Raw genomic sequence first — 24,178 nt, forward strand, 5'->3', positions numbered from 1 at the left:
AATTGCCTGTAGTCCACCTATAATGCTTTAGAAATTCTTATAAAAACATGTTATTTCTTACGATATGTGCATGGAAATGGGTATAGTATTGCATGCCCCATTTCCCTCCCCCCACTTTTCCACCCTCCGCCACACCGTCTGTACGGCCCCGATCACTGGATGATAACGGAGGTGAAGACATCAGAACTGATGACATTTAATGCGGGCGAAGAAATAATGAAATACAGAAGGGAATGGAAGAAATGTGTGTCAAGAATGAATAGGTCCAAAATACTAAAAATGATGCTTTACTACAGGACGCAACTTTGAACAAAGGAAGAAGAGAGTACTAGCCCAATACATCTAATGGTGTCACAAACCGAACTTGACCACGACTAGTGCTTCACGTCTGTTCTGTCGCGTGCACGTGGCGTGCAACTCTGTCTAGTTTGGAAATACAATGCTGGCACTCCAGACTAGGCTTATCAGTTTAATGTATGCAAATGCAGGACCCAACAGCAAAGAAATGTAGGTCACCTGACAAAAATGTACGATGCTATTGGACGATGCAAAAATGATGTAAAGTTATAAATTCAGTGCTATTTATATATACCCACAGGTGAACACATTTCGATTTTCTTAAAATCCTGACTCATATAATGCTAAATGTAATCATCAAGAGCAATCAGTTATACTTTCCTGAACTAATCTTGCGCAAAACATCTAGCTCATCTGAAATATAATCAAGAAATTGCACGCAACTGAAGTTTTCAAAATTATCCTTCACGAAAGTAATAAATCTGACTGAATCAATAGATAATCTGCTCCTTTCATCTGTCCGCTGTGCTCCTATTAGTGAAAATAGTTTTTCAACATTAGCAATATGCAGGAATAGCAAAAAGTACTGCACTAGTTTCGGCAGTTCAGAATGGCAGTCCTCATGCTTCTACAACTAAAATATCTAACCCACTAAACATTACAGGATAATTTCTCAAGTTCAGAGCTATGCTGCTGGAAAAACTGGTTCACATTACACACCTCATCACAACTGCTTGTTTCATGTGGGACATTAGAGAGTTTTGAAAAATTCCTCCTGGACACTGTTCAAATGGAGAGCAAATCTGGAAATTTCAGGACATCCCGACATCCCCCCCTCCGTAACGCCTCGGACCACGCAGCTACCCCGCGTGGCTTTTGTGTGATAAAAAGTAAAATACTGCAGGCTTTATTTAGTGCAATAAAATCAAGGAGGAGTATTTAAACAACACTTAGATAATTGTATATGTAAATTTTATGTAATTATGCAACATAAATTGAATTTTTCAAATGATTTACCCCCGAAATCACAGTTCAAAGATAGGGATCCCACAGACCACACCTCGTATTATGCGTTACAGAGGAGTCACCTTGTGAGTTAAGGTTTAATTGAAACTGAGCACAACAGATCAAATTATTACAAAAGGTTGGCCCTGATGAAACATGAGCCATGGATCAACCACATAGCAATATATAATTAATAAAAATGAGATCATCTAGTTACAGATTTAAATAGTGTTCTAAATCAAACCAATTTATTGTAATCTTTGTGGCATTTAAATACATGAATATATATCTAATTACAAGATCCAACTGAATTTCAGATCCCCATGACAACAGAATAAATAATTGCTTAACATGAGAGATTTGTACATCTTGACAAAGACGGGAGGGTATGGGAACATGTGAGCTTGTCGTCTAATAAATCCACCGTGAAAGTACAAACTCGCGGTACCTGCTCAGTGATTATATGATTTTGTCAAAAGAATGGTTAATTGGAATATGCATAGTATGTCAAAGTATGACTCACAAATGAGCCCTCAAACTTTCCTCAAGATTACACGGTTTGCAACAATTACTTGCTTCAATCACTGCACATAAAAATCATCTCCAAGTCTTGTATCCATTCACCTAAACTCACATAATCTCAACAAACTGTGTAAGTTGTTGACCAGATGAATGCGTATGACACAATCTGCTGCTGGAGGGAAGAAGTATTTCCGTGTTGCCCCGTGAGCAGAAGCGTTTACTCACCACCCATAGCCACAGTAGTGATTCCTCCTCTCTCCACATAAGCCTTGCTTCTGAGCCTACACAAATTTCTACACACCAGTGAATGGCTTTACAATATTCCTTCTAATTGTATCCTCGTAAATAATCCAACAAATTCCCAAGTTGGCAATAGTTTTGCTGTATTAACCTATAAAAGGATGTAGCTTTTAAAAACTCTGTCAAATGTCATCTCTATCCAATACAGTTTTTCTCACCAGCCAATGCTCTAGGCTCCACATTTGGATTTTATGAAACTAGCATCCAACTTCTCCTCTCTGCTAAATGACTGCTGTTAACCAAAATGCTCTGCTGCAAATTTTCAGCAAGTGACCTCCCTGCCACTAGTGGAGTCACCATACCACAAAGTGACTGCTGTCTCACCCCGCTCTCTTCCATCAGGAAAACAGACTCCTTTTCAACAGTTACGGTCAGCTGCTCAGCTTGTTAAATCTGTTGGTCAATACAAATTCAGGCTGTCATTCAATACATTATCTGCTTTTCTCGAGAAGGCACTGTGCAGCTGCTACACAGCCAGCAGCAGGACTGATGGAAAGCCTACATAATGCCACAGCTTGGCCAGCACAGTTGCACCAGATCACGCCACCTCCTGCCTCCTAAGCTAGACGGGTGCTTGTCCCTGAGGACCTTATGGGATCTCGACAGAGTTCCCATCTGGGATTCAGCAACTCCAAGAAATTTACAGAAAGAACTGCATGCAATAGATGTAAGATGATAATTGGCATCCTAATCTCCGCGAGCACAGACGTCTCTTGCTATAAACACGAGCATGACCACGTTTTTAATTCAATTGAATTCAAACCAAATAAATAAAATATGGAAATGAAACATCTGATTTGTCAGTACAGCAATGGACTGTCATGTAACAATTTGTGTGTGTCCTTTCATTAAAGTTACATTATAAATAATCTACTACTAAAGTCTATAGCTAACAAAGGTTGATGTGGCAACAATGCTCTCAATACATTCAGCTGCCGCCTAGACAGCTCACCCGTGTTCAGCAATGTAGTTCTTGCTACTGCCTTGCTTTTGGTATTGTAGGATCTCATAGGTCAGTGAGTGAGTGCCCACAAATATGCTAGAGGTTCCCAACATTTGCGTATTTCTGAAGAACTGGACAGAGACACGATGGTGAAGGAGGCAAGCAAAAACAGCTAGAGAATACATAATTTACGTGTCCCTCTAAACAGTAATTTTGCTGCTCTTAAGTTTTGGTTGGTATGATCTGTTGTGTAATTATACAATTCAAGAACAAGACTTCGGCAGTTAATTAATAGCAGTATAAGAGTTCTTAGACCTTGTGCCCATAGACAGGTGTGTTCTGTTCACCCACACTGAACTGTCGTGTAGACAAACAAAGGCTCTGACGCTAGTTGTCTGCTGCTTGCTGAAGCATCTGGTGTTGAAAGATTTCTGAAAGCAGGTCTTACTCATGTATTTTGTATACGTAATTAGAACAACAGTGGCACTCAAAACTGTTGCATATATACTGTAACTCACATGTAAATCATTTTCCTCCTTCTTAGAGGATGTACCACTTTGCTTTGACTGTTTTTTTATGTTGACTTGGTTCAAATGGTTCAAATGGCTCTGAGCACTATGGGACTCAACATCTATGGTCATAAGTCCCCTAGAACTTAGAACTACTTAAACCTAACTAACCTAACGACATCACACAACACCCAGTCATCACGAGGCAGAGAAAATACCTGACCCCGCCGGGAATCGAACCCGGGCGCGGGAAGCGAGAACGCTACCACACGACCACGAGCTGCGGACTTATGTTGACTGTGGAATGCTGTCCATGAACTGATTTTATTATGATACATGCTAAAACATGTAAAATGTTAAGGTTCTTTGCTGTCACTTTGTTAAATGTTTAATCCGTGTAGTTCTTGTATTAAATATTACAGGGCAGTCATTACAGGGCAGTCAGTTTTATTAACTATACTTACAATTTTACTAAACCTACGTGGAAAAACTTGTGGAAAGCTACATAGTTTTATTGGGGAGGGAGGTGGGCACCTTTGGCAGTTTCTGCCAAGGAAACAGGACTGACTTGGCATGGCTCTGTACCAAGGCTGCAGTAATGTAGCACTAGGAAAAAATGGAATGTTGATGAGTGAACCAAAGACAGTATGCGAGAGCTTCTTACAATATTTTAGTAAAGCATGTACAAAAGAAATACATGAACAGACATTAGCAATAAACTAAGATGAAATGACGAATTCATCTTTCCTAAAAAATATAACAGAACATGAGGCACCGAAAACATTTCTAAGCTCAAAATAAAAACTTCTGGTCGCTGAGATTACGAATCACCTAGATTGCTTAACGAAAGGAGAAATGCATTAATAAACCCACTAACACAGTTCTTAAACAACTCATTTTGCCAGGCAACTTATCCTGGTCTTATTTTTAAGAATCACTAATGTATGACAAGAGGGAGAATTCACTGACAAGTAACTATGGGCTAGTTTGACTTCAATGTTTGGCTAGTTACTTGAAAGTGTAATTCTAGACCAAATGAAAACTTTATTCCAAAAATCCAATCTGTTACACACCTCACAGCACAGATTCTGAAAGAAGCTATTCGCAACACCAGCAATAGCAATTTTTTTCCCCATAAAGCGCTAAACAAAGTGAACGAGGGAAACACAATCATTGGGAATTTACTAGATTTGTCTACAGTCTTCAATACTGTGAATCATTTGGTACTCTCATGGGATGTAGTGGCACAACATTGCCTAAGTTCTTATCTTCATGATAAAAGACATTGTGCTAAACTTTATAATAAAAAGGAGGGCAAGAACCTAACAATAAACTCAACATACAATACTCTTAACTGTGAAATTCCACAGTGAAGCATTCTTGGGCCATGCTTGTTTCTTGTGTATATATTAATGACATAACACAGACACAAAACTCAAAGTTAGTGAACTAAGCTGATCATTTACTATGTCAAAACATGAGAAGAGTGACATACATTGAAACGTCACGACAAGCTTACTCAGCTGGAAATGTGAGTGCATTATATCCAATCAGCTTGCTGAGAAAGGCAATGAGATCGTATCCAGTACCTCTAAAATGAGTGGCACGTTGCTGCAGAAGCCGTGTATCAGAAAAATTAAGCATCTTGGTGTCCTGACCATTCTAGAACAGTTTTGAGACATGGAAATCTTTCCTCAATTTACAGGTGTGTGTGTGTTTGAGGTTTACGGGCGCTAAACAGCGTGGTCATCAGCGCCCAAACGCATAAAAACAGGAACACATGCAGTGAAGGGACTAAGACGGACAGCAAACAAGGAGAATGGCTAAAAGACACAGACCTGATGCAGTTCCAAATCCTCACATACAAAGGCGAAACAAGAGGAGAAGGAACGCACTAAAAAAGGAAAGGAATCACACGGAAGGGAGGACAGAAACCGAAGGGAAACAAGGAGGTATTCATGACTGGCGGACCTCTTACCTAAAATCTGGGTGAGCCAGTCACCCAGCAGCACATTAAAACCCTCTCCCTAAAATCTGAGGCAACAAATTGGACAGGACACAAAACCGTAAGACCTTAACCACAGTTGTTGCGTCATCTTGCAAAATAGAGGGCAAATCCGGTGGCTAGGAAACCACCGCCCTCTGGTCAGAGAATAAAAGACAGTCAAGTAAAATGTGACGGACAGTAATCTGGACGGCACAAGCACTGCAGATTGGGGGGTCCTCCCGCCGGAGTAAAAAACCATGTGTTAAGGGACTGTGCCCAATGCGGAGGCGAGTGAGGAGAACCTCATCCCGCCTGAATGACTGGTAGGACGTACGCCATGGCCGCGTGGTGACCTTGACCAGACGCAGCTTATTGTCACCGACTGCCAGCCACTCCTCTTCCCATTCACGTATAACACGAAAACGCAAAAGGGAGGTAACAGCATGGAGGGGGACGGCACATTCAACAATGTGAGGGAGGGAACATGCATCTTTGGCAGCCACATCCACCAGTTCGTTTCCCCTAATACCCACGTGCCCTGGCACCCAGCAGAAAGAAACCTCCTTCCCCTGCCGTTGCAGGTGGAGTAGGGCATCATGGATGTTCTGGACGACCGTATCCGCTGAGTACAAGTGTTGCATGGTCTGAAGGGCACTCAGGGAGTCAGAACAAATGAGGAACTTAAGACTGGGAACACATCTCATCTGCTCCAAAGCCCCCAAGATCGCAAACAATTCGGCATAAAAGATGGTAAACACCGCAGGAAGCCGTAACTTGACGACTCGATCAGGGAAAACAACAGCACAACCAACAGAGTCCCCCTGTTTAGAGCCATCCGTAAATACTGGTACATGGTCGGGATGCTGGTGTAAAATATCGGAAAATAAGGAGATAAAAACAAACGCAGGAGTGCAGCTCCTCCGGTACTCCGACAAGTCTAAAAGGACGCCGGGCCTCTGGAGCGACCAGGGAGGCAGGCGGGTAAAACCTTGTCGTTGGGGGGCCACACGCTCCACACCAAGGGACTCAAGCAAATGCTGGGCACCAATCCCAAATGGTCTCGTTGCCCTGGGACGACTGGAAAAGAGACGTTCCATAGGCGGTCGGGCAACGGTAGGGTACGCAGGGGAGGTAGGACAGGCAAGGAATTGACACACCCGTCGCACCATAAGGAGTTTCCGTCGGATGGCGAGCGGCGGTTCCCCTGCCTCAGCACACAGGCTGGGGATGGGACTGGTACGAAAGGCACCAGTGGCCAGCCTGATACCCTCATGGTGTACTGCGTCAAGAATCTTCAGATACGAAGGCCTTGCTGACCCATACACGGTGCAACCATAGTCAAGACGCGATCGGACGAAAGCCCTATAAAATTGCAGCAGACGCGCCCGATCTACTCCCCAGGACCGATGGCTCAGACACTTCAAAATATTCAGTGCCTTCAGGGCCCGCACCTTGAGGTCTTTAAGTGAGGCAACCACGACAACTTGGAATCAAAAGTGAGGCCCAGGAACCTCAAAGTGTCTCTAAAAGGAAGAATGGTATCCCTTAGACGCAATTCAGGGGAGGTAAAAGGACGTCGAGAAAGATTAAAATGAACACACACACACATTTGTCTGCAGAAAAGGTAAAACCCATCTTCGCAGTCCATGCCTCTAATCGCTTTATCGTAAGCTGCAACTGCCGACTAGCAGTGACAAGACTAGAGGAAGAACAGAAAACAGCAAAGTCGACCACAAACAAGGAGCACTGGGCAGGACTCCGGATAGTGGACGCGATACTGTTAATGGCGACGAGAAGAGGGTGACACTTAAAACGCTTCCCTGAGGAACACCATTCTCCTGCACGCACAAATCAGAAAACACAGTACCAACCCAATATCGAAAGAGGCGGTGGGAAAGAAAGGACCGAATGAAGATGGGGAGACGGCCACGAAAGCCCCACTGATGGAGTTGATTGAGGATAAGGCGGTGCCAAGTAGTGTCATATGACTTATTAATATGAAAGAATACACCTAGACAATGCTGGTTACGTAGGAAGACCTGCTGGATGGCCGCCTCAAGCAGCGTCAAGTTGTCTATAGTGGAACGACATCTCCGAAAGCCACACTGAGAGGGGCTAAGGAGCTGCCTGGTTTCGAGCAGCCAAACCAGGCGACGGTTGACCATGCGTTCTAACGTCTTCCCGACACAGCTGGTCAAAGCAATACTCCGATAACTACTGGGATGCGTTCGGTCCTTCCCCGGTTTGAGGAGGGGAATCAAAATCGCCTCCCTCCACGAGTCAGGGTACGTGCCGGATAACCATATCATATTAAAACAATTCAGGAGAACTTCCTTGGAAGGCAGTAACAAGTGCTGCAGCATGCTGTACCGGATTTGATCATGACCAGGCGCAGTATCATGAGCCACAGACAGCGCCGAATCCAGTTCCCACATTGTGAAGGGGCAGTTGTAGGGTTCAGAATTTGGAGCCCGGAAGTCCAAGTGACCCCTCTCGATGGCAGTGCGGTAGCGGCAGAAATCTGGATCACAGTTAATAGTAGCGGTAGATTCCGCAAAATGCATGGCCAGTGTCTGGGCAATGTCTCTCGGCGCCGTGAGAAGACGTCCCTGATGCAGCAATGCCGTGACAGGTAGCTGGCCGAGTTTCCCGGAAATCCTCCTGATGGCTTCCCATACTTTCGTAGAATTTGTGGAGCGGGAGATGGAGTTCAAGAACGATTGCCATGACCGTCGTTTGCTCTCTTTAATCACTCGCCGCGCTTTGGCCCTTGTCACCCGAAAGGCCGCAAGATTGTCAGCTGAGGGACGGCACTTGAAGCGTCGCAGAGTTGCATGGCGGGCTCGGATGGCTGAGCGGCACTCAATGGTCTACCAAGGGACAGGACGCCTCTTGGGATGACCGGATGACCGTGGGATTGACAATTCAGCAGCATGGGAGATCACGGCTGTAACATGGTCTACCCATTCGTGGACACTGGCACCGTGTTCCAAAACAGCCAGTTGGCTGAAAAGTGTCCAGTCAGCTCTGCAGAGGTGCCACCGGGGCGGCACTGGTAATGCCATAGCCTCAGCCAGGAGGCGAATCCAAAGGGGGAAGTGGTCACTAGAATGGAGGTCAGCAGCAACCTCCCACAGAGCAGAATCCGCGAGTGCTGGAGAGCAAAAGGAAAGGTCAATAGCTGATGACGACCCAGAAGCAGTACAGAAATGAGTGGGAGCACCAGAGTTGAGGATGCACAGTTCTTCAGACATAATGAGGCTTTCCAGAATGCGACCCCTGGGGCAAGTAGTCGAAGAGCCCCATAAGACATTTTGAGCATTGAAGTCCCCCAGAAGAAGAAATGGGTGGGGGAGTTGGCTAATAAGGTCTGTGAGAGCCTCAGAGTCTATCGCATCCTGAGGTGGTAAGTAAAGTGAACAGACTGTGAGCCTCAGACCCACAAGAAGGTCAACTGCAACTGCTTGCAAGTCTGTAACAAGAGGGAGCTCAGATGAGGGGTGCATGTCACGGACAAAAACCGCAACACCACCCTTTGCCCTTTCCCCCGTCAGATCATCTTTCCGATATACGGTATAGCCCCGTAAAGAAGGAGCATCAGTGGCCCGAAAATGTGTCTCTTGGAGACATAAGCACAAAGGGCACTCTCGTACAAGGAGTTGTAATTCGGCCACATGCGTCCTGAACCCATTCAGGTTCCACTGTAATATGGGAGCCAGTGATCAGGGTGGCTGAACTTTCACGCTGCCTCTGAGTTTTGGAGGAGAGCCCGTACTGGCCGGAGATTTATTCCTGGGGCGAGAAGATCGCCCCCGGTCGACATCAATGTCCATCAGCTCCGATGACGATCCACGGGAGATGTCAGGCAGTACGATGGCCTCGTCATCGGACCGACCCTGACCAGTCTCCTCAGGCGGCAAAACCTTCACCTTCGGCGTATTTGTCTTGGGAGGCTTAGAATGCAGAGCCTTGTCAGCAGTTGGAGCTTTACTCGCCTGGGCAGAAGGCGCCATATGGGAAGAGGCAGGAAGTACCCCAATGTCAGCAACCACGGCCTTGTCCGACGTTGCGGGGAGAGCCGCAGGTTTCAAAACAACCGCAGCAGCACAAGTGCACTGGCTAGTGCTAACACTTGCAACCTCCGTTTGCATAGCAACAGTGGCCATTTGTACCGTTTTTTTCAGAGCGGAAGCGAAAGATGTCGTAAACACAGTAGGTTGAATGGCCTTAAAGAGCTTCTTGGCCTCACCATAGGGGATGCACTTAGATGTTTTGATCTCCTGGATCTTCCGTTCGTCGAGATAGATGGGGCAGACCCGGCTCCAGACAGGGTGACTCCCAGAGCAATTCACGCACTTCACAGGCGATGAACAATCGGCTCCTTCATGGGCAGGCTGACTACATTTATCGCAAGTGGCTATCCCATTGCACCCCAACGTAGTATGCCCAAAGCGCTGACATTTAAAACAGCGCATTGGGTTGGGGAAATATGGTCGTACTGGCAAACGTAAGAACCCCGCTTTAACATGCTCTGGGAGTCTCGGGCATCTGAACGTGAGAATAAATGAGTCGGATTTGACGAGATCCCCATCGACTCGTTTCATAATATGCTGCACGTCAACAATACCTTCGTCAGCCCACTCAGATTTTAACTCATCTGTGGAGATATCCACCAAGTCCCTACATGTCACAACACCCTTACTATAATTCAAAGTGGAGTGGAGCTCGGTCTCGATAGCATACTCTCTGAGACAGGTTGCTTTCTGAAGAGAAGCGACTTGACGGGAACTAGAAGTCTCAACTAACAGAGTCCCATTGCGCAGTCGCTTCACAGATTTCAGTGTCCCTGCAATACCCCTCAAGACCCTTGTGGATGTAAAAGGGAGAAACCCTCTCAAAGCTACCCTCCTTCCGTTTAATAATCAAAAACACATTCTGATTATCAGCATGTGCTCTGTTACGACAGTCTGATAAATCTCTAGCAACACCAGGAGCTGGAGGACTTGCAGCACGAAGTCGCTTTTTCGATGGGATGTGTTTTCCTACCAGTGGCCCACCCAATCCACTGGTAGGGGGAAATGTAGAGGTCGAAGGGTCCATTGCGGTCCCACGAGCAGCTAGGGAACGAAAGGTCTGCTCAGACAGAGCCCCGCGTGCCTGAGTAAGCCGTATACAACTGGGGTGCGGCAGGTGCCCCAGAGGTTGCCCGCTTGCGACTGTTCCACCCCAACAGCCATGCATCTCATAGGCGCGGAGCACACCCTAAGATTGAGGGGTTTTTATAGAGGTTGGCCTTCCTCACAATCCAGGCGGTCAAGCCAAGATTACCATCCCCCGCAGCACACAACATTCCACCGCTGCGCCATGCAGTGGTCGCTGAAGCATGTCCGGGGGTTACGGTGACAGGAGACTGGCGGCGCTGACCAGTCCCCAGCTCAGGACCCCGGGGTTGCCAAGCCCGTACTCAGCAAATGAATGCCGAGCCCCTGCGGGCCTCAATTTACAGATCTGCGGCATCTTGTATGACAAAAAGGCAGATTTTATGTTGCAGAGACATGGTCATTGTCAGGGAGCACATACATTACACGTGCCGAACAAGACTGCACGTATACCACTTCGAGTCACTTGTGTCTTGCCACAGAACTTGACAAATACACAGGGAAGTGGTTAAATACCACTTCATACAAAACAAGAATGACAAGACTGGCAGGGGTGCGGATGCACAAACCGTAGTAAGTGTTGTATCCGCCCAGTAGTCGCTTCCTCCACACAATGGGCGTATCATGTGGGCAGCTGCCCCACTAGGTTGCCAGCTTTCACCCAAACAGATACATTTCCCTTGTATGGTCTTGGCTGTTTACCCTGGGGTCACACGACGCCTCTACAACATCTGGGGTTGACAACCTCATCGACACGTAGTGTGCCTGTCACAGCAAAGGGCACTGTCGGCAGGACACTATTTTGCTACACCAGGTCACGTGCCATCGCAACACCACACGAATATCCATCTGCACCAACTATTTAGGCCATCATCAGACCGTGCAAAGTCAGTTATGGCCTATACCTCAAGGCAGCAGTACCAGCAGTTCTGTCCACCGACATCAGCAGTTAAGTCCTAGTCCCACAAGTTAGCACTACTAACAATTTCATATGTGAATGCAGGCTTTTCTGAGTTTACTGCTGATGAAATCTTCCATCTGGGTCACTACGTTCAAATTCCACAATGTTTTGATGAGTGTCATTCTTATCTTCTTCTGAAACTTCACCAGAAGGCGATGAGAATGACACTTGTGGAGATGTCACAGAATATGAATGCAGTCACCCGGATTTCATTCATGAACAGTTTAGTCGCAGCACTCCATGCCTGCAGAACTGGTCCAATTCACAGTGGTGTTCACCAGCAGTACAACAGCAGTCATATGCCGGCAGACCGGCCCAGTACCGTCCTGGTTCTTCACCCCTCTGCCTACCACAGCTCTGGCATTTGTCGTGTAGGCACATCAGAGACAACATCAAAGGAGAGACATTTCTGTTGCATTAAGTTGTATGGATATTCACCCAAGGACATAGCTGAGTTTTGGTTTTGTTAGTGAACAGTTATTCTTTTGAAGTATCTTTGATCACTCCTTGGTACGAAGTTACCTAAGTAAACCTCCAAGACAAAGAACTAAATGCAGCAACAAAACCAGTGTCATCCAAAGGCCTTAATTTCACACTAGCTCTGAGAGCTGTGCCACATAACTGGCGTGGAACAGGTCATTCAGGGTCTGCCCCTGAAAGCAGCAAAATGAGATAAGGCAAAAAACCTGCAGGACTGTTAGTAAATCAAAACTGCCAAATACAGACATCACAGCTGCAGGATGTAAAGCGCTTCACACCATGCACGAGGATAGAGGCACTACTGTGCTGTTTGTGGGTATAGGCAATGCAATGGTTTTGTGCTCCATATTGTTGCAAGACCAGGCATACCAGGAACTCACGAAGGATGTGACATCAGCTGTGATAAGAAGACCATTGCCCTTCTGAAGAACTCTGAGTTGCCACCAGAAAGGGTAAAACAGCTACAACTTGAGGCACCAGCACCTCCTCGCTTATGTGGCTTTTGAAAGTACATAAGAAAGAAATGCCCTTATGGCTGATAGTAAACATCAGCAAACTGCGGTACAAGCTGGTGAAATACCTAGCAGAATTATTGAAGCATTTATTGGGACACTATAACCATCACATGCAGGACGCCTAAGAGTTTGTCAAACTACTGAAGGACATGCAGTTCAAAAAGGACGACCTGCTGGTGACCTAATGTTGTAATGTCATAATTCCCCCAAGTGCCCCTGATGGATTCGTTTGCACTCCTGGCGCAACATTTTGAGCGACAGATGGTGAAACTTTTCCAACTTGCTCTCAATATCATTTAGTTTCAGTGTGGCAGGCATTTTAAGGAGCAGATGAAGGCTGTGTCTATGGGGTCCCAACTGGCACCAGGAGTAGCCAATATACAAGCTGTGATCAAAAAGCATTGGAAATTTTTGTTTTTCTTAAATGGAAATTTTTGTTTTTCTTAAAGACACTATTTATTCATCAACATCAAATTTGTCCCCTTCAAAGTAATCCCCCTCAGATAAAATGCACTTGTGCCAGCACTTTTTCCTATCTTGGGAACTCTTCTGGAACTCACTTTTCATTATGGTGTTCAGCTCCTTCAGCAGTTCTGTTTCTATCTTATCAATGACGGTTCTCTTCGGACTATGGAACAGAAAGAAGTTTCAAGAGCCACGTCCAGTGAATACCATGACTGAGGCAACATAATGTTTTTGTTTTTTGCCAAAAAATCACAAACAAGCACTGAGATATGAGTGGGGGCATTATTGTGATGCAATTTCCACGAGTGGTTTCTGCCACCATTCTGGCTGCTTTCATCAGATTGCTTCATGCAAATGGTGCGTAACTCCCAGGTAGTATTCCTTATTGACTGTACAACCACAAGCCAGGAACTCATGATGCACTATCCCATTGTAATCTTAGAAAATAGTGAGAAGAACCTTCTGAATGAATTCAACAACTAACTTCGCTGCTACACATGTCGTGCCATGACTGGAAGCACAAAAAATAAATATTTAGGAGAATGGGATAAACCTTATGGGAAAAGCCTTATGGAAGTTATATTACAAGCAATTTGTACTTAGTGAAGCATAAATTCTGATATTTGACATCACTGTTAATATTTCACCAAAATGTATTTTAAAAAGCAAGATTTGATACTGAGCCCAGACTCCCATAAAACTTAACATTTCACTAAGGCTCAATGTGCTGTGCTACTCGGCCAAGGAAATGCTGATGTCCACTCACATTCTTACACTCTGATATCAATTACACAAAGATTCACAAAATGCTCTAGGTTTCACATCAAGAAATGGGATCATAGCAAATAGGTCCCCCTTTTTCTCTTCACTTAATTTGTTTAAAAGTGGTAGTCGGTACACATTTCCTAATGACAGCGGATCACTGAAGTTCTGTCCCTTTTTGAACACAGATGACTCGGTCCAGTCTGCTTCATCAAAATGAGTTTTCATTAGAAGCTTGCATTTCTTGTATGAAGTAGAATGTATTGCTGAAGTTCTGGTTATCTTTAGCTTGATGATGATAAGATACGTATTAGCTAAGCCAGATCCAAGGATTCACTTTCGCCCATGTTGATCATCATTAAAGGATTTTTTTACACAATTTGTGGTCATTGTATTTTCCAGTTCTTCAGGCTCCATGCATTTAACATTCTTTTCTCTATAATAAAGTCTTTAATGAAAGCATGTAACTATGACCAGACACTAAACACTTGATTTCCACAGTTTCAAAGATATCTTCTGAAACAAGCAACATTAATGTCATCAACATCATACAATTTTTGTTCTGCCAGACATGGTGATCACACTGCAAAATGAGTTTCTTTTTGTGTATAAATCCCAAAGCCATAACCTTTAATATACAGGATACCACTTCATTATCTCCTCAACCAGCTACACCCTCATGCCACATGTACATGAATGAATTGCCTAAATCAGCATATATGCCCAAAGTTACAATTTGAGAGCTGTTACGAGTAAAACATGCTGTCAGCATGGGTTTAAACATAACATTTTGCAAACCTATGGATACAGTGCATGTCTCAATGTCATCTGTGAATTTGTACAGTCAATTTTCATCAATTCCTTATGGACAAACATATGACAATTTTTGATGAAACAGATGTGTTATTCCATGCATCTACCTACTGTGTAAAAACAACTTTAACCATAAAGATCTTACTGGTGCATGAAAACACACTTGATGCTGGAAGGTAACGGAGAAATATGCTGTCATCCACCGTCCACCAAAACCTGCATCACTATCAATGTTCTTCCATCCATCAGACAATTGGCATAATTTCTGGCAGCATGTGGTAGTTCTGCAACTTTGGGACATTTCCAGGGCATAACTTGGCCACCTAAATAAAATTCATAATAGCCTACTGAAATCTCGTGACAATGGCAACAGATAAAAGTCATCAAAACCGCAAGATTGATTACAAATATGACACGGCAAGAACTTTTGTGAGGCATTTATTTGAAACCGTCGCAGCAAAACACTACGTCGTCATACTGACATAACGCTTTTTTTTTTCTTCTTTCATATCCTTCCTTATAAAGAACATCTGTTGTTCTCTGAAACTCATACCAATACCAGACGATTCAAAAAGGAAGCGCAGATTTCAGTTGTTTATTACAGATGAATTACAAATGCCAGAAACACATTGCACATCACTGAAAAGACAAAGGTTCAAAGTTTTGACGCAGCTGCGCTGTACGAGGTGCATTCAAGTTCTAAGGCCTCCGATTTTATTCCTCCGGACTGGAAAGAGATAGAAACATGCGCATTGTTTTAAAATGAGGCCGCGTTCATTGTCAATACGTCCCAGAGATGGCAGCACCGTACGGCAGATGGAATTTTACCGCCAGCGGCGAGAATGAGAACTTTTTTAAATACTTAAAATGGCGACATTTTCTTACTTGAACAGCGTGCAATCATTCGTTTTCTGAATTTGCGTGGTGTGAAACCAATTGAAATTCATCGACAGTTGAAGGAGACATGTGGTGATGGAGTTACGCATGTGTCGAAAGTCCATTCGTGGGTGCGACACTTTAATGAAGGCAGAACATCATGTGACAACAAACCAAAAGAACCTCGGGCTCGCACAAGCCGGTCTGACGACATGGTCGAGAAAGTGGAGAGAATTGTTTTGGGGGATCGCCGAATGACTGTTGAACAGATCGCCTCCAGAGTTGGCATTTCTGTGGGTTCTGTGCACACAATCCTGCATGACAACCTGAAAATGCGAAAAGTGTCATCCAGGTGGGTGCCACGAATGCTGACGGACGACCACATGGCTGCCCGGGTGGCATGTTGCCAAGCAATGTTGACACGCAACGACAGCATGAATGGGACTTTCTTTTCGTCGGTTGTGACAATGGATGAGACGTGGATGCCATTTTTCAATCCAGAAACAAAGCGCCAGTCAGCTCAATGGAAGCACCGCCACCAAAAAAATTTCGGGTAACCGCCAGTGCTGAAAAAATGATTGTGTCCATGTTCTGGGACAGCGAGGGCGTAATCCTTACCCATTGCATTCCAAAGGGCACTATGGTAACAGGTGCATCCTACGAAAATGTTTTGAAGAACAAATTCCTTCCTGCACTGCAACAAAAATGTCCGGGAAGGACTGCGCATGTGCTGTTTCACCAAGACAACGCACCCGCACATCGAGCTAACGTTACGCAACAGTTTCTTCGTGATAACAACTTTGAAGTGACTCCTCATGCTCCCTACTCACCTGACCTGGCTCCTAGTGACTTTTGGCTTTTTCCAACAATGAAAGACACTCTCCGTGGGCGCACATTCACCAGCCCTGCTGCTATTGCCTCAGCGATTTTCCAGTGGTCAAAACAGACTCCTAAAGAAGCCTTCGCTGCTGCCATGGAATCATGGCGTCAGTGTTGTGAAAAATGTGTATGTCTGCAGGGCGATTACGTCGAGAAGTAACGCCAGTTTCATCGATTTCGGGTGAGTAGTTAATTAGAAAAACAAATTGGAGGCCTTAGAACTTGAATGCACCTCGTAATATGTTGGCAGCAACATGGTACCTACATCACTATAGAAATCATTGTGTGTGTTGGGATTTGCAAGAAGTCATCCATAGTTCAAGTGCAATAGGCATTCCCGTGCCAATTCAGCAAGCAGGTTTACGATTGGCACACAAAATTCTTGGAAGTTGGTTGCATATGCGAAGGGAAGAGCACTGGACAGTAACCCACATCTGAGGAAAGTGTCAAGTGTATCCGAGATGCATTCACATGGAGCCTTCAGAAGTTCACAAGATAAGCAGGCCAGGAACTTCAATTTCCTTGAACTTCTCCAGAATATGACAAAGGACTCTTTCTGCGGGCGACTCATCTTTTTGGACGAAATGACATTTTGTGTACTGGGTAAAGTAAAGCACCATAATGTACGAATCTGGGGGTCACAAAATCCTGACATCATCATAGGATAAGAAAGACACTCACAGAACCTGAATGAGTTTTGTGTTGTTTCCATTCATTAAGTTTACAAACCTTTCTCTTTAACAGAGAAAGCTGTGACAGCATTGTCATACCTGGACATGCCGCTTACTTGACAAAGATTCCAATGATTACTTTTTGATGCATGATGGTGCGCCACCCCACTTTCAACTTGAGGTGCAGCATTACCTTAAGGACATAATCCCACAACATTGAATTGGAAGAGGTGGACATCAAGATCCTGTTCATAGATTTTGGCCTCCCAGGTCACCAGACCTCACTCCTTGTGATTTTGTTCTGCAGCGGTACATAAAAGACAGAATCTTTGTCCCACCTGCTACTCTTCAAGAGCTGAGAAATTTAACTGCTGAAGCTGTCAATTCAATAAATGGGGGCTAGACTAACATGTTAGTTCATGAAATATTCCATAATAATATTTGGGTTTCTAGAAATTTCTTGGAGTACTTTGCTAGAAAACAAGCCTTTGGTGCTATTCTGCTATTTGAGAGGAGTGAACTGTGTACCACCATCTGGTTTCATCCCCTCTTTCCCCTTCATCCATAACACAACCACCCCAAAACTATACTGTCCAGGTATTGATCACAATAATCTGCATATTGCAGAGACATACTTCACACCATACATAAGGTCGGGGAGAGAGAGAATGCAAATCATCTCCAATGGGATTCCTACATTTGCTACCACACGCTTATTCCCCAAATATCGAATTGCTCTGACTTTTGATGTGTTTATTTAAGTTGGATTCCCTGAAGTCTTCATGCATTACTGATCTATTTTGTGACAGTTATGAGTCTCATTATCTGCAACTGTACCATCAATGTGACCAGTAACAATAAACAAGCAGTGTTCGAAAATTATGTTTGATGTATTGACTCATAAAGAATTGTTTAAAGCGCCAAGCAGTCACCTGCTGGATACTGACTGAAGATGATGTATGATGCCACAAAAAGTCCGTCCTATAACAGGGTCCAGCATAGTTAGTTGCTTTCAGCAGCATGAAACTACATCACCTGTCCAAAGTACTGCCAGTCAGGTCCATTACGGTGTCTGGTCATGTGTATGAAAGTGCAGTCTCACACTAGAAAGAATGTGGTAGCTCAAATGGTAGTGGAACCACTATCATGTTACGTGCATGTATGTGCTGTGCATCAATCAGCTACATCTGAGTGATTGGCTACCCAGAGGTTTGTTTGTAACTTTCATTATTGTAAAATTATTAACGTTGTTCATATGAAAATATTAACACCTGACAAATCTGAAAGTAACTTAAGTGCAAAATGGCATGGGAGAAAGGAAGGAGGATTACTGTTTGACGTGCTGATACTGTCAAGATCATTAGGCATATGGGAGCACATGCTTGGATTGGGAGAGAAAATCAGTTGTGTCTTTTTCAAATTAACCATTTGCCTTAAGTAATTAAGGATAATGATGGAATACCAGAGTCTGGATGGATGGACAGTGATTTGAATCACAACCCTTCCGAACTTCAAGTTCAGTGCCTTACCTCTGTGCCACCTAGCTTGTGTTAATTGTGTTTAATTTAACACTAGAACTGCCAGACCTAAAACCACCAATGTGGTGATTTTAGCCGCTATATTGCAATTCTTATTTTCGCTCTCATTATAATCATTTCAAATACGTATTACGAAGTTCAGAAAACATTAACTATGGGATGTAACACTAAAATGAGGAAAATTTATATAATTTTATTGCAAATTAAATATTTTCCCCATTTATTATAAAAATGAATGTGTTCCTATTTTTTTGGGAATTCTTTTATCTAAAAAATGAGCACAGATTTTATTTCAAATTCTTGTAGTACAGAAAGTGACATAGTTATTACATACTCATTATCATAAAATACTGCAGTGCTTTATTTAGTGCAATTAAAGTCACGAAACTGGTTTGCCAAATACACGTACCACCACATATTTGTAAAACACTGTCTTATTTTTTCTTCAGTGTATTTGCACATGCTGATGTGAATCATTTATCTTTAGTAGCGGGAACTACATACCATGTCCTTAGTTATGTCCTTTGAGAAAGAACTACACACGTATAATTTCACTTTTTGAAGATATAGCTTGTCTTATCCCCCCATTTCTTCATTTATATTGCCTCCTCATTTTATTCCCTTCCACACGCTCTCCAAATTCTGGTTCTGTTTCCACTGGCTTAGGTTTTGAACCCAAGTACCCTGCACAAAGCTCCTCAGCTAGCTTCAGGATGTAATTAAGTGATCCTCTTCCCTGCTACTTTCTTGAAAATGAGCCATGAATTGATAGCTGCCAACGCAAGAATATTATTCAGTACATGAACTGGCCATTTATGTGTACCGGCTCAAGCAGTACATTTTCTTCCCACTTCATCCACCATGTTTTGTATTGTCGGAGAAGTCTACAGCTTCCCAAATTCTTTTGGGACTAGCTTGACGTTCAACTTCCGAGACAAGGAGAACACGGATGTTCATTTCTTTCCTCCCCTCCCCACAAACCTTGATACATTGTGAGAGCGCCATTGAAATGTTTCAAGAGAGCTGTGTCAAAGATGAGCTTTCATTCCCTTTCAAGCATTAGGAATGCCTCTCCTTGATTGCGTAGTTGTTCCAAAAAGCTGTTCCATTATGTTTCAACTTGTTGCCATGTTTTGCTTATTTTAGTTGTCTGTGGTCATGTTTTACCTCTTCTTTTGAAATGGCTCACGAACTTCATTTATACAATTTCAGGAAGAGTCTCGTCACATGGTCTGAGATAGTTTTTTCTTAGATACGGGAACCCACTACACAGAAACTTTGAGTCAACATCCACATGAAGATAAAATATTATGTCAAATTTATCTCATTCATTGGGCATACACTGTAAGAATGGCCACCTTGTTTTGCTTGGGAAAAGCTGCTCATCAGCACTCAGATTTTCATCTGGAATATCTATAAAATGACAGTTTTTTAATGAATTTGTTCCAAGCTTTTGAAGCTATTGCAAATTTATCTGTATTCATGCATTCTGGTCTTATGTTTAAAATGTCAAAATGCAAAAATCTTAAAGAGTTTCTTGGAAACATTTACTCCTCATTATTTCACTGAAGAATGGTAGCTCAAAAACATGACAAGCTTTCAATACAGCAATGAAGGCCTCAAAATTTTCCAAACTTACTCTCCACAATTCATTTTTTAGAAAATGTTTTTTCTTCCATTTCTGTAAAGTGTTTTGTGTGTTTCACTATTGACTCATCAATAAAAAGATGCCATGCACTCGCTACAATATCATCAGAAACTGCCACTTTGAATATGGAGTAAGTCCAGAATTTCCTTTCGAGATGTTATGACACGCCAATCTGTCAGATATGGTCTTTCCAACCACAGCTACAGTCCGCTATGCGAAGCCATCTATACTTAGTAACACATTACGAGGTTCTGAGAGACACATATTTAAGAGTCCCCTCTGATACCTCGTTTTGTGTGTTACACTTTCTGCTGCTGTAATAGAACAATAAGAAACTTCAAATTATAAGCATATGCCCAGAATAACAGCAATTTAAATAGTGAAGTTTATGCATTAGTTGAATGAAAATAACAATATCAATAACCAACCTGGCTGAACTTCACCTCAATAATCAGTATCAAGATTTTAAACATGGCTGCAACAGCAACTGTTGAAATTCTTCACGATAAAGGATGACAGCCAAAAACAGTTGCAGGATAAAAATTATATTAAAATTTTAATAAAATTTTTATCCTGCAACTGTTTTTGGCTGTCATCCTTTATCGTGAATAATCAGTATCATCTGAATCACTACTTTCAGAATGGTCATTTGGTTGGCAGTAATCTTCATCTGCGCTTCTTCTCCTAATTCCTCTACATCTACGTCACATTCTGCTCAGACATATAATCTGGAATATCATGCAATAGAAGCGAACAATTCTGCACCGGTAAGGGACAGCTCTTTACGAGCCACGATTATTGTGCTGTGACAAGCTGAAGAATGACAACACTACTGGAGACGAAGGGGAAAACAACTGATGCAAATAAACAGTAACAGTTTCATTGTCAATCATATTACTGCAGTTTAGAGAATAATTATAACAGACTTAATCTCAACCATTGTAAGGAGGACATGTCGTAGCATGTTTTATTATAATAATCAATACAGTAGTCGAAATGACTGCTCCGGCAGTTTTAAGTATTCTCATTAACAACATCCTGTCCAATTATATTTTGTATGGATGAGTCTGATTGGTAATTTGCAAGAGTCACTGAAGCCCATAGCAATATGACAAAAATTGCAGTCAAAAAATGTTTTCAAAATGTGTAGCAGTCATTCTGACAGCTCTGGCTGTTCTAGTGTTAACTAATTGCCCCTCCCAACTCTCCCCCTACACACACACACACACACACACACACACACACAAAGAGGATACTTTCTGAAAGGTTGTGTCCAGTAAGACAGGAAAAAAAAAGAACCGAGACTTATTCTTTATGGAAATCCGACGTACAATAAAGTCAACATGGAAGTGCGTGATGGGCACATTTCTAATGCTGTGAGCCTTCTAAAAAAAAAAAAAAAAACTCTGGTAGCATGGCTATGCCTCCAATTTTAGGAAAAAAAAATCTAACAGAATCTCTCAGCAAATAGATCTCCTACACCTTTCCACTTGGGGTTTGTTGATAACTGAATGCTCCTATACAACACCACTGCACTGACCTGGTGGGAATCAGAATTTATCTTTGATGCATTAGCTACAGCATTCGAAACAGTTGTTATTTATTTATTGTATTCTGCTTTATTTTTGAGTGTGTGGGGGTACCTTCCTCCATCACCACAATGGCTGCAAGTAGTTATAACATACTTCATGAAATGGAACTATCAGAAAAGAAATTGTGACACACAAATAAATGTGTTATTTTTTTAGGAACCTGTCCTATTATCCAAAGAGGTTCAGATACAACACTTGTAAAGCCTACGCGAATCTTACCAAGTTGTTCTATTGTTATAACTTCAAAGTAACTTACATCGTGTTAAAAAGAAACAATGCTGCACTACAGAACAACTAATCTCGTAAGTTCCAATAATGACAAATCCAAGATAGAAGATAAAAAGGCATAAGAAAGTCTATACCACTACTCAGTAAATAGTGGAGGCACTGAGCAATGGACACGCATGGAAAAGCAAGGAGAAAATGCTTAACCTTATCAAAAAGTTAAAATTTTCCATTCTCTCTCCCCTTTTTTACATTTAAGTCTACTGCTCAGTGCCTCTATTTAGTGGGTAGGGACTCAACAACTTGCACCAAGTTCTCATAATTTATTTTTCTTATTACTTACTCTTCTCCTTTCATCTACTTTGGCAAATATAGCATTTAGTTCACTTGTATTGTTGTCCTGAAAACAAAAAGAAGAACAATACTTAATTTCAAAACAAGGCACTGTACTGATTATTCTTTCTTTCCTTTTTTTTTTATTTTACAGAACAGATCAACACACAGATACATACACACTGTTGCTCCAGCTCCATCACTTTGTCCTGGACAAGTTCTTCATTTCCACCACTTTCTTCACGCAGTTTTTCTATCTGCCGCTCGGTGTCCTCCCTTATCAATCTGTTCAAGTAAGACTGAAATGTAGAACAGTATGCCTTGAGATAAGGGGTAATTATATCCTAACCGTTACTTAGACTTATATTCAGAGGAGATGTAATAATGTGTATTCAGTTTTTTGATAACATAGTGAAACGTTACTGATTAGCAAATACTGTCATGCAATCACCAACACAAAAAAGGTAAAAACTTTACTGAACACTGGAAAGCATTAACAGCACAGCAGATAAGGTGACAATGCATACTAATTCACATCACAAACTTACAAGAGAAATCGGAATAGACCCAAGAAAGACGATCAAGAAAGGTAATTGCAGTTATTTCTGTTCACGAAAAGGATACCGCAGTTAAATAATTCCTCAATGCAACTCACAACTAGTAAGTACATGTTACTTTGCAAAATATGTATACCGATTTACAAAACACTATATAAGGAAAAGGTAGATTGCTACTCAACATAAAGGTGACACATGGAGTTGCAGAAAGGGACAATGAAAAGACACTTGCACGTTAGGCTCCAGATAAAGCCTTCTCCTGAAAAAGGAACAAGCATGCAACATGCCCTTTCTCTCACCGTGTGTGTGTGTGGAGAGGGGAAGGGGCAGGTGGGTGGATCTGCGAGTTTCCTTTTCTGGTGAAGGTTTTGGCCAAAGGTTAATGTGTCAGTGTCATTTTGTTGTACCTGTCTGCAAGTCAACAAGTCTTCTATATGGTGAGTAGCAATGTATATTTTCCTTATATTTCAACCTGGAGTTTCCACTGTGTAATTTACAAAATACAAAGTTTAGGAAACACAAAATTGAACTAGTAATAAGTATAATTTCTTTTTATGCCTCGATCTTCACTGACCCTTCTTACACTAGTAACAGGTTCCCTTCTTAAACTAGTTACAGATTCCGTTACAGAACAGCAATAATTTGCTTTTGTTTAATATGTGTACAACAAAAATTCAGTGCAACTGAGAAATTGCACACTGTACGTATACAAACAGTGACCTGCCAGGCTTTCATTCTACAGATCCTAAATGGTATGCATTGGGTGCAATCAAATGAAAACTAGCCATCAAGATCAGAAATGCAGTAAATTACAGCCTACTATCGCTAGGGGCAGAGGATAAGGTAACAACAGATACCAAGGATGCACACAGGAGTGCTCAGCTACCAGATGCTAGGTAATTGGCCAGTTTTTTTTTTTTTTTTTTTTTTTTTTTTTTTTTTTTTTTTTTTTTTTTTTTTTGGCGCAAAACTGCTATGGTCATTAGCGCCCAGCCCGTGACTTAGGGAACAGTAAAAAACCGAAATTGAAAACCAGCAGCAATGGGAACAAAGTCATAAAATTGGAGAAACTAAAAGCAGAAGGAAGGCTTAAAAATCCACTACAGAAAGGGGTTGGTTGTCCCCAAAAAAAGCTTCAAAT

At 42.6% G+C, this 24,178-nt stretch overlaps 1 long non-coding RNA gene across 1 annotated transcript in view; it reads right to left on the reverse strand.

Annotated features, from left to right (window-relative positions):
- The window catches only part of LOC126237123 (uncharacterized), a 43,253-nt gene extending 20,471 nt beyond the window's left edge, over window positions 1-22,782 (reverse strand). The window contains exons 1-2 of the long non-coding RNA XR_007545036.1: window positions 22,660-22,782; window positions 22,491-22,547 (exon numbers count right to left, since the gene is read on the reverse strand). This is a non-coding gene — a long non-coding RNA (uncharacterized LOC126237123). The remainder of the gene's footprint in view (window positions 1-22,490; window positions 22,548-22,659) is intronic.
- Between the last annotated feature and the right edge of the window lie 1,396 nt (window positions 22,783-24,178).

Source organism: Schistocerca nitens, chromosome 2 (genome assembly GCF_023898315.1).
Source record: "Schistocerca nitens isolate TAMUIC-IGC-003100 chromosome 2, iqSchNite1.1, whole genome shotgun sequence".
Lineage (NCBI taxonomy): Eukaryota > Metazoa > Arthropoda > Insecta > Orthoptera > Acrididae > Schistocerca > Schistocerca nitens.